Source organism: Phyllostomus discolor, chromosome 3, assembly GCF_004126475.2.
Source record: "Phyllostomus discolor isolate MPI-MPIP mPhyDis1 chromosome 3, mPhyDis1.pri.v3, whole genome shotgun sequence".
NCBI lineage: Eukaryota > Metazoa > Chordata > Mammalia > Chiroptera > Phyllostomidae > Phyllostomus > Phyllostomus discolor.
In genome coordinates this window covers 71,022,204-71,030,344 of record NC_040905.2, presented here as the reverse complement: position 1 = coordinate 71,030,344, position 8,141 = coordinate 71,022,204, and the positions used below count along the sequence as shown (strand labels likewise).

Here is an 8,141-nt window from a genome sequence, read left to right as displayed (position 1 = left end):
TTTAGTCTTTCTTCTCAATCACCTTTTGTCCCAGCAATAAAATTGGAGCATATGACCTCGTCTTTGCATAATCTTCAGGGTCACATGGTAGAATTAGATGAGAACTATGGATTAATAGTCTGGAGACAAAGGGTACTTTTTCTGGTTCAGTGGCATAGGACTTAGAACAAATTTGTTTGCCTATCTGAGCTTCAGTTCCTTCTGGTAAAGAGCTAGATGATTGGTCTCAAATGTCTATTAATTCATTCAAGAAGTAGCTAATGAGTGCCTTGTTTATGCCTGCATTGAGCTAGGTGCTGTGGATACAATGGTAAGAACAAGATATAGTTTCTGCCCTCATGGAGCTTATGGTGTATGGAGGTGTCAGCTGTCAATTAATAATTCCACAACTAAACATGTATTTATCAACCATTGTAAGTGCTACCAAGGAAAAGCACAAAATGCTGCAGGAAAAGTTAACAAGAGGCAGTGACCCACTGGGAGCAAGGGTGGCAGACATGTCAGGCAAGGAATATGGGGACTTGTGAGGAGATGGTACAGGAGTTAACTAAGCAAGGAGGAAGAGAGTGAAGCACATTCTAGGCAGAGACATGGCAAACGTAAAAGCACTAAGGCAGATTGGAAAGTATATGGAAAGAAATGACTAAAGACAAGCAAGGCTGAGATACACCACTCTGAGAAAGGGGTCCCAACTGAGGTTACGGAGGTAGAAAGAAGCCAGACCGATGAAGCCTCCCTTGTAAGCCAAGTTAAGAACCTTAAGCTGTATGCTTAGTGCAATTAGACTGTTTGAAACCAGTGGAGTGGGATGAGACTAGCACTTTAAAAAGGTCACTGTGGCCCCCGAGAAGAGAAATGATGGGAGGCAGTAGAAACAACTGGGGGAATCTTTCCACGCAAGAGATGAGAAGATATAGCTTTGAAGAAGGTGGTGGCAGAGAACGGAGAGAAATCCTTCTAAGCTTGCCTCTGATAAGTTTCCTTGTGACCCCCAACCTTCCAGTCTCCCTGGACCTGATCTTTACCCTTTCTGCACAAGGTCTTTGTTTCGAACTCACACACAGTACAGTGTTTACTCTGTCTTAGTTATTCATTGTTTTAGTTGCCCCACTGGGTTGGAAGCCTCTCATAGTAATTATACTGTCTTGTTCATCTATTTTTTTATAAAATTATTTTTTATGTCTAGAGTTTATAATGTGGAGACCAGACCTTCCCCTAGATTCAAGTTTATAACTTCTCAAATAGCTTGTGAGGCCAGTAGAGATACTTCTTTTTGTCTAATTTTCTTTCTGGGAAGACTTCATTCAAATCCTCAATGGTCATCTGGTCAAGTGGAATTATGTTCTTTATCTTCTCCAGCTCTTTCTCATAATGCTCAATCCTGGCCTTTGAGAGAGACAAAACCTCAGCACAACTTTTCACATCTTATTCCTCAGCATCCACCAGGACACTATATTTATCCTCTGGCACAGGAATCTTCAGAGCATTAAACTTCTTCTCCAAATCATCTACCGAGCCAGCCTTTGCTATATTGGCCTTGCAGTAAGCTCAGTCAATAGCTGGTGGATTCTCAGGTAGAGTAGCCAACCTGAGGTGAGGGTCTAACTATAGGATTTCAGGGAGTTAGCAATAGCCTTCTGGTTTCAAGGTATTATCTCCCCAAAAGCTACCCAATTAATGGTTCTCAGAGCACATTTTTGCCCAGCCATCTAGAGGTCCTTCACCAACCCTGGCCTTGCTCATCTTTTTTATCCCCTGAAAGATAGCCTTATAAATAATGGGTGCATAGTAGGTGTTTGGGTGAGATCCATGCTTTTTTTGATGGGCAGTTTTATGAGCTGGTGAGACACCCACCCCAGACACACAGCTAAGGGATACCTTGGCAGCCCTAAGTGGTCTGTAGCCTACATATCATTTAATTTTCTCTGCTGTTCCTGAGGGAACAAAGGAAGGGGAAGGGCTGTGATAGGAGGTGGAGGAAGAAAGAGCATCTCTCCTTTTAAGATCATATTTCGGAGTCACATTCTTTTCTGCTCCTGTGGTGCTTCTGCCCACAGAATTCTCACGCACACAGAGTCGCATGATTGTTTCAAGTGCTGTAGGACAGTGGGAGAAAATTCTGGACTGTCAGGATCATAGGCTGAAGCAGATAAAATGATAACCTTTTTCCAGGTGGTTATTACTTACTCTCTGAGCTTCAAGGTGTTGCCCCTCATAGTTAGGGCTCCTGTTAGCAATCTCTCTCCATCCTCTCCTCTAAGGCTGATGTACCTGCTTCAGCTCCTTTGTGGTCTTTGTAAGAGCACAGTTCTTTCTTATTTGGATCCCAGATCTAGCTTTTTTGGTGTCTGGTTGAAACTCTCATTTGAGCTGCCAGTTTCTTAAAAAATTAAGTGCCTTATATTGGGTGCTCTTCCCACAAATTCCATTTTCCCACATTTTCTTCTATTTGCATTCTTAGGGACTTAGTCATTCCCCGAGTTCTGGGACTTCTAAACAGTACTTCATAGATTTTCCTTTTCCCTTATCTACTTTGTTAAAGAAAAAAAAAGGAACTTCAACTTCCTTCAGCACCCTTCCTCTGTCCTCGGAGCCTCTGTGTAGCTTCCTCTGCTGAAATTTTTTCATAGGGCCATGTAGTGGATGGTAATTTGCTAAAAGCCATCTCTTTCAGACTATGGGAAATTCTATTGTCTTCATTTAGACTCTTGACAGTTCTTCCCAGCAAACCCCCCACCCCAGTAGGGGCATTTAAACTTAGGAAGCTAAGACCTTTTTCTGGGATCCCCTTCATTCCATGTTTATTTTCTGGGGATAGCGATATTTTGCTTTGGCTGACAGTTTTTCAATCTGCAATTAGAAAATACTCACACTAGAAGTAACCTTAGAGACCATCTAAATTCTCATTCATACTCTTATTCTGTTATTAAGAAATCTAAAGGCCTGGTGAGTCAAGCAGTTTGCCCTAAGTCATTTCATTATATAGCACTAATGACTAGAATCTTTGTCTTCAAAGGCCTAATTCTCTGCTCTATGCTTTATAATTCTCTTTTTGTATTCTCTACTGAAAGTCATACAGCAAGACAAAGACAGTGTGTACTCACAGAGCATTGCATCAATCATTCACCAAATATTTATTGAACACCTATCTAAACATGGCACTATGCTGGTGCATAGCTAATACACATAATCAGCCCGATATAAATGCAAACTAAGTATGATTAATTATCATTAACCATTTAGAAATTCTATGTCCTTTTCCTAAGAACTGAAGAAGTAAAAATAAAAATATTTGTATCCCTATAATGCGCAGAATGTCACTTTAGGGAGGAAAGGAAGAATGTCATCTATTTATCATGCTGAGTTATTAGTTTCTTGAATTTTATATAAATGTTTTGGTATACAAAGAGATAGGTTAAATTTTAGTGTTTGTGAAAAAAATATATTGGGAATTAGTGCATTCTCAGAACACGCTACCTGGTGGATAAGAGGTTGGAAAAATTCAGGTTTTAGAAGAAAACTGTTATAATGTCAACTCTCCCTGAAAACAAATAAACAGATTATTTATTTGTTTGTTTAATTTATAGGTAGCTTAGTATTATAGCTTGAAAGGACTGGAGAGCTGTGCACTGTATGAAACTGTTCTTGACTTCATTGGAGAGAATATAAAAAGATAGAGGTCTTTTCTCAGCAGCCTTTTTATTAACTGCTCCCCTTCAGATTTAGCCATCTGTGGTCATTTTAAATAGCAAGCATTGGAGACAATAACCAAGTTTGACAGTAATCACAAAGGTGGAAGCGATTGTGCCCAAACCACATCCCAGGGTCAAAAGGATCTTCATCGATTTGAAGATAACAATCATGATGTGATGTTGAAAGAGCACTAGTTCAAAGTCAGAAGTGTAGGTGCTCTCCCTAGTGCCATCTCTTCATTGCTGTGTGATACCGGGCAGGCCGCCTAACCCTACAAATACTATCCTCACCTCTCAGATGAAAGCTGCTACTGCATGGTGTTGTTTTGACAATCAAATAAGATCACTAAATACAAAAGTGCTTTGAAAACTCAAAGACCGTTGGAAATATAAGGCAGTTTTATTCCAAAGCTCCAGGATTTTGGCCAGTAACAGAAATTTTACCTTGTAAAGTTAGTATTTCCTTCTTTTGTGCGTGTTGGGTACCTGTGTGCATATTTTACTCTGTTTGAAGGACTTCCATTACCCTTCCTTTGAAATGGCAGCTGATAGACTCAGTGTTGCTGACAAATAGCAGGCGTCTCCTATCCCTTCAAGGACGGAGAACAGGACCGAATTTCATTAGAGAGACTCAGCCTGATGATCACAATGGGGTAGCAGGCATTGGACAGCCACCAGTCATCTTTTCCCGGAGTCCTGGTAACACTTTACAGACAACTGATGTGAGTGAGGTCTCCAGTCCTGTTTGCAATGTTCTCAGGTGGTGGCTGATACTAAATGTTTTTTTTTTTGGTCAGTGCTGTACAGTCTGTTGTGTCATGGGAGAAAGGACTAAAGATCCCTTTGTAATGCTGGATTGCAAAGAGCTTAGTTTTTCACAATCCATTGGTTCATTTAATAAGAATTCATTGTGTGGGAACCATGCTGGGTGTTAGAGACATAGGCTGATGTGGTTGGGAAGACAGAGGCCATGGGATAATGACATTACATGGTCACAGTTCTAGTCTGAGGTACTTGAAACTAGAGTATTTCCTCCACAGCTGTGTCCCCTTACCTGGTGGAGGGCATGTATCTCAGAGAGGACAGGTACAAAATGGTGGAGATCCTGTTAGCTTGACCAGTGTAGATCACGTTTTTCAGCCCCACTATCCCCTGCCTCTGGTCAGCATTTAGCATTGTGAAGACAATAGAGTGAAAAATTAATATGGTGTTTGAGGTAGCAGCAAGCAGTGTATTTCAATACAGTTATTTGGTAAATATGTAATTAATATGCAAGATCTTTGTCCTCAATCAGTTTAAATTCTAGATTGGACACAGTAGTCACAACAACGTAGAAATTCCTAACCTGGGAGCAGAAGTTATATTGCAAAGGACCTGCAACAATATAGCAAACATAGTCTGAATAAATGATATGCTTATGCACATATATGCTATTTTCAAATGCATGTAGGAGGTGTTGTGATTAATAAAATAAAAAGTTATGAAATTCATTGTCTCCCTATTATTTTGTATTTTGCTTTTGCCTGTGTGATTATTTTATTATATGTCTTTCCCTACTACAGTGTAAGCTCCATGAATCTGTTTTTACACTTCATTAAGTCCCTGGGTACTCAAAGAACATTTGTTAAATGTTGATTAAATATATTTTCTCAACCAGTAGGTTGAGAAATTACAAATATCATGGGCTGCCCCTTGAAATTTTATAATGTTAAAAAGGTGTCCTCCTTTGGGTTGAGGCTGAGACTCTGAGTGTGGGTCAATAAAGGAAAGATAAATAAGACAAAGATTATGGACCCAGTTAGAAGGGGCAGGACACAGAGATTGGGGTTAAGAGATAATTAACTGTGGAATGTCACCTCTGCCTTCATCTCACATTGTCTTGCATTACTTTCCTACTCCTTACATTTCCAGAAATTCTAACAAATCTTGTCTCATATGAGCTTTACCATAACACAACGAGTAACCAGGTAAGAAGGGGAGCAGAATGGCTGCTACCTAGTTCTTTTCTCTTAGGCCTTTACAAAGTTCCTGATGCTCTGAAGGACCCAGCTGGAAGGGACAAATGAGATCCTCTGATCCTATGAGCTTGGCTTTACACAAAGGAAACAGAATGCCGCAAATGCTAAGGTCCCTGTCCAAGGTCATATGGCTAAGTGGTGACAGAGGCCAAACTAGAATCTAGTGTGACTTAGGCTTTTCCCACCACTTTGCTGTCTCTGTGTTGGGGTCAGGCTCATCAGCACTCAAATATTTTATTTGGGAGGAGATTGTGGTAAATCTTACGGATTAGGGAGTATAGATTCAAATTTATAGTTCAGGTATTAACCTTCTGTTTTCATTCAGTCTTTCAAAATATATGCTCCTTCACACTAGCAACAGTTCGAGTGTCATCCAAAAATAGAAGTTAGACTGTGAACTAGATGTTAATGTTTATCTAATTCTACTGAATATCACAACCTTTAAGTCCACATGCATTTATTCTGATTATTATTATAAATATGCTGCTCACCTTAATAAGAGTGAGTAAATATGTTCTTTCTTCATCAGTTGGGCATTCTTTTGATACAATAATGCCCTTCTGAAGCCAATATCATTGCTAATTCTGCATTAACAGAGATAAAAATAGAAAACACAGTGTCATAATAAATATCTGGCAAGGCAGAGAGACACTATGTTAAAGGAAAATTGTCCCAAGGCACTTTAATGCTTTCTTTTGCTATGGTTACAGAATTACTTGAGGGCACATTGCTGAGGGGACCTCTATTACATCTATTATTGAGATTTATAAGAACACTAATAGGTAAATTCAAACCTAACTCCTACATTAGTGATGCAAATTAATGTGATTCTAACTATTCAACTTGCAGTTATAAATATTCATGTAAATTGTCTGTCATAATGAACACAAACTCCGTGTGTTTTAAATATGTGTGCAGAAGAACATGATGTATATATTGACATGATGACAAAAGCACACTATCATCTACAGAGGGAATATTCTGATCTGAGTACATGTACAACCTCTAGTGACTCATCTGCTTTTATTGCTGAGGAAAAATGTATGCTACCAACTACAGATTGAAAGGCAGATGGTTAAAATATTTTCCAACACCTTTCAATGGCATTGACCCACAGTCTTTATCAGCAGTATGAATAGTGCTTGTAAGACCATCTGCTGGGTTCAGAGGAGCACCAGTCATTTGGTGAAGAGTGAGGAGATTAAAAAATGATACTGGAGAACAGCTCAAGCATGGAGAAACTGGAAAAATGTATCATGGCAGCATGATTAATTAACATTTTAGTAGATTCTGAAGGGAGAGAGAGAATTCTATGCAGGTAGGAGTAAATTTGAGTCCATGCTATATGAGTATGTGATCATAGCACTATCTTTTTAAAAATAACTTTTCATTATCCTGTTACAGTTGTCCCAATTTTTCCCCCTTTGCCGTCCTCTACCTGTCCCAACCACCTGCTACAAATGAATTCCCACACTGTTGTCCATGTCCATGTCCATGTGTCATTCATACAGATGACTAGTATCTTCCCCTTCTTTCCACCATTATCCCACTTCTCCCTCCCCTCTGGTCACTGTCAGTTTGTTCTATGATTCTATGCCTGTGGTTCTATTTTGTTCATAAGTTCGTTTTGTTCACTAGGTTCCTCCTATAGGTGAGATTATATGGTATTTGTCTTTCACTGACTGGCTTATTTCACTTAGCATAATATTCTCCAGTTCCATTCATGCTGTTGCATAGGATTTCCTTCTTTCTGTTGTGTAGTATTCCATTAGTAAATGTACCAAAGTTTTTTGATCTATTCATTTACTAATGGGCACTTAGGCTGTTTCCAGCACTTGGCTACTGAAAATAGTGCTGCTATGCTACTGTAAACATACTTGGTTGTATGTTTAGACAGAGGTACATAAGTTCTTTTGAATTGGTGATTTGAGATTCTCAGGGTATATTCCCAGCAGCAGAATTGCTGGGTCAAAAGGCAGTTCCATTTTTAATTTTTTGAGGAAATACTATATTGTTTTCCACAGTGGCTGCACCATTCTGCATTCCCACCAACAGTACACTAGGGTTCCCTTTTCTCCACAACCTTGCCAGCACTTGTTTGTTGTTTCATTTATGATGGCCATTCTGATTGGTGTGAGGTGGTATCTCATTGTGGTTTTAATTTGCATCTTTCTGATGGCTAGTGATGCTGAGCATCCTTTCATATGTCTCTGGGCCCTCTGTATATCCTCCTTGGAGAAGTGTCTGTTTAGGTCCTTTCCCCATTTTTTAATTGGGTTGCTTGTCTTTCTGGTGTGGAGTTGTGCAAGCTCTTTATATATTTTGGAGATCAAACCCTTGTCCTAGGTATCATTTGCAAACATGTTTTTCCATATGGTTGGTTCCGTTTTCATTTTGCTGATGCTTTGTTTAGCCATGCAGAAGCCTTTTA

At 39.4% G+C, this 8,141-nt stretch overlaps 1 pseudogene; it reads right to left on the bottom strand.

Annotated features, from left to right (window-relative positions):
• Nucleotides 1-1,223: 1,223 nt before the first annotated feature.
• Nucleotides 1,224-1,709, bottom strand: LOC114512429 (annotated as a pseudogene).
• Between the last annotated feature and the right edge of the window lie 6,432 nt (nt 1,710-8,141).